Here is a 4,139-nt window from a genome sequence, read left to right as displayed (position 1 = left end):
TGGTGGGTTGTGGATCATGGGTGAGGGTGGTGACCGGTGTTGAATGATAGTGGGAGGCGGTGGTTTATGGTTGATGATGGTTTTCTAGTAACACGAAAGGGAGATAGAGAGATAGATGAAGAGAGAGATAGAGAAGAGTGATATATCTCACGGTATATACATATACATATATATAGAACTAGATATATTATTAGAATAATAAATAAAATAATATTATATTATAATTATATTTCATAAGATTCACGTGTAATAGAATTGGGAATAGTTAATCCACCATAATTTTGTAATATTATGCCGACAGAATTCCCACGCAGCGTTATATCATGCCCATTGCTAAACAGTTGTCGTATAAAAGTGTTCCTAAAAATCCCAAACTTTTAGATTAAATATATTTAATTATTTCACTCGATAACTGTTTGAAACCTAATCAAAAAGATTCAATAATTATTTATTTTCTGTTCCAGTTTATATGTACGGAGTGCTAATATTTAATCTTAAAAAGGTAAAAATATTTTTAACAAATCTAGAATCTTCGTAATCAATTTACACTCCAACTTTCATTTCAATCCTTCATGGACATGTACAATATCTATATTATAACTAACAAAATATCAACCGAGTGTTACTGCCGTTTACTAATTAAGCTCGAAATCATTAATTTTCCATTTACTCTCTCTATCTAAATAAAATCAGTTTTAAATAACAAGTTTTATCACATAAATATATATTATATATTTTTAAACAAATATATTTAATATTATTTTATATATTTACAAATAGTATTTATATACATTTTTATATACATATATATATATATATATATATATATATATATATATATATATATATATATATATATATATATATATATCTATTTACACATAATTGTTCGTGAATCGTCGACGCATGGTCAAAGTGCAACTGATTATTTGAATATAGATTTCAGACTTTCTAGACTCAACATTACAGATTTTGCTTATCGTGTCGGAAACATATAAAGATTAAGGTTTAAATTTGGTCGGAAATTTCCGGGTCATTACAGTACCTACCCGTTAAAGAAATTTCGTCCCCGAAATTTGATAGAGGTCGTCAGGGATAACAATAGGAATGTTTTCCTGACAAATATGAGATAATAATGGATTTTTATCATTATTAATAGATAAAGATAAAACGATTCGATCATATGAAGTGCACGGGTGAAGCTATCACAAAAGAGTGAAATGAGTAAATAAATATATTCGTTTTAACCGATGACGTAGTTACTATTGATTTTCGGGATTTAAGAGATTTAAAGAAAATCTTACGTAATAAGATTTGGTTCTTTGGCGATCAGAATCTTCTTTGATTTAATGTGGCAATCTGTTTCGATTTCTTTGTCGGAGATATTGCTATAAATCTACCCCCTTCGTTTTTCTTATTCTCCACACCTTCTATTCTTTCTCCCTCTACTCATTCCTTAATATGCTTCATTCAATCCTGATTCTTGATATACTCTTAATCTTCACATCTGTCATCCTTCTCTTTCATCTACCACCGGAAGAATCTATTTACTTCTACTATACTTTTGGGTTTATAGTGTTTCTAGTTCTCCCGTGTCTTTATATTGTTATCTGCATCGATATACACGGTTTGTAATTTTGGGGTTATTATCGAGCTTTATATTCTTCATTATTTTTCGGAGCTTCATGCTTTCGTTTTCTCCTCCCGACTTCGAGTCAAGCGAGTAATGGTCCGGAATTCGTAGGTATGAGATTCGGAATGAACATAGTTAATGCTCTTAGAAAGAAATGGTAATGGCACGATTTTGACTTGTCAAATTACCAGAATATTCTGGAAATATAGAACTATCAAGATGATATGTTCATAATATGTTTGAAGATTGGATAGAATGTAAGAGTCGTGTAACATGGCATATGATGATGGTACTGTGAATCATCACATTCCATTAGAAACTTAACATGACTTACTGTAATATAATGACGTTGATCAAGTGTCATTATATTATACTAATTCATGCATCAGTTCCCAACACTACTTCAAAACATTCATATTTTAAACTCGAAGGTTTCAGAATTTAGAAACTAACACAGTTTCTTTTATGTTGTAACGCAGATATTACGGAGAGATAAATGATCTCAGATAAGAATAGTTGTGAAAATATCTCCAGTAATATGAAGAATATGTATAATGGAAGATATGAGGATATCTTATAATATCTAAGATAAGATGATGATGAAGAATATCATCTGGAAAGGTTTAGAATAAGGAGTAGGGTTCTTACTAACGGTTTCAGCAGGCACTGAATAATTTGGATCCTTTGAAGTCAGGTTTAGTTTTCACGATTTGTCCATGGCCTCCTTCATACTTCGCTCAATCCGTTTTCCAGTTCCAATCCTTCTCTTTTTCTGAGCTTTTCCAACACACTGTACTTTATCGTCAACTTTTGACTGTTAAATTCGTTTATAGTTTTTGCTGCTTCATCAGCATTTTAAGAACTAGTTCGCAGTTCAGGGTGTTTTTCAGAAATTTCACATTTGGAGTAGGAAATTCTTAGAGATAGACATTATAGGTATGATTGGAGAAGTTCTGCGAGATTTTCAAAATACTGATTGCTGATTTTGCCAAAGGGATGACGATCTGCTGGTACATCTGCTGATGATGTCGTGGAATATAAAAGGTTCTCCGGTAACAATAACGAAAGGACAGCGTGTATATATCGAGGTTATAATAAGACTAGTCTTACTGAGAAGTCGGAGTTAATTTGCTGAAGCTGTGACAAAATTGGTTACTTTGGAAAGGAATTGTAAGGTTGTTTTTGCTAATAAAGGATTCAACACGGTTACGTGTTAAACTATGACTTTGGGTTCGAGAGTTTTTCAGGTGCATAAATATATGCAAAGATCTTTTCTTCGATAGATGAGGTGCGGTCGGTTCAACTTCTCGATTGAGGTGTTTTCAAGAATTATGAAAAGATTTGAACGCGGATTGTAACTGTCGAGGTACAAATGAGGTTTAAGATAAAATCAAGTGGCAAACTTGAAGAATTGTTTAGTTTCATATGTTATAATCAATATTTTAATTCATTTTAATTGTCCAAAGTTAGCAGTCCAATAGTACAATAGTCCAATAAATTCATATATAATTTAATATATAATATTCGAATTAATGAATACGTATCATGACCCGTGTACCGGTCTCAGTATTGATCACAACTCAAACCATATATATATTTCGGAATCAACCTCAACCCTGTATAGCCAACTCCAACATTCACATATAGAGTGTCTATGGTTGTTCCGAAATATATGTATAGATGGGTCGATATGATAGATCGAAACCTTGTATTCGTGTCCCGTTTTAATGTGCGTAAAAGTAAATAACAGAAATTAAATGACGATAAATAAAATTGCGAGAATGTAAATTGCGATAATATAAATTGCGATAAATAAATTGTAATCAGTTAGCTGGGAACAGTTAGCTAGGAACAGTTAGCGTGGATCCTTAACAGAATTCATCATAGTTAATTTGTTTGTTTCTAACACTTTTTATTTTGTCCAATGTTTTCTTCGTTTTGCCACTTGTTGGATTCTGATAGATCAAAATCCAAATATGTAATTTGAATGAAAATAGTTGTTCTGTGGTGAACGGATTCGTATATCGGTGGTTGTAAGTAGGATAGTAAATGACCGTTGAATCAGATTCGAAGAATGTACAGTGTAACTTATTAATGTGAAATCTAAATATTCCTCGAGTATTACCTACCCGTTAAAATATTTTCATCATTAACAGTTTGTGTGAAAGAATTTTTAATCACAATCTTTATGAAAATATATATACATGTATATTTTCTTCAAATGTAATTATGGATTTAATGAGTCAATAAGATATTAAACTCATTTGATTTATTGTTATTACTAAATTACATGATCTCTAAAACATTAGAGATTACATAATCGTCATGTCGAACGAAGATAAATGAGGTAGAATGATATGTAAAGCGAAGATAATCGATGTAGAACGATGTGTAGAACGAAGATCATACTCGAAGTATAGATGGTGATATTGGGGCGTGTGATGTTGGTATCCGAGGTACAGATTGTAATGTTGAGGTTTACGACGCGGTTGTGGTTGGAGGTGAT

The sequence above is a fragment of the Rutidosis leptorrhynchoides genome, chromosome 5 (assembly GCF_046630445.1).
Source record: "Rutidosis leptorrhynchoides isolate AG116_Rl617_1_P2 chromosome 5, CSIRO_AGI_Rlap_v1, whole genome shotgun sequence".
NCBI classification, from domain to species: Eukaryota; Viridiplantae; Streptophyta; class Magnoliopsida; order Asterales; family Asteraceae; genus Rutidosis; species Rutidosis leptorrhynchoides.
This window is presented reverse-complemented; position numbering follows the sequence as displayed.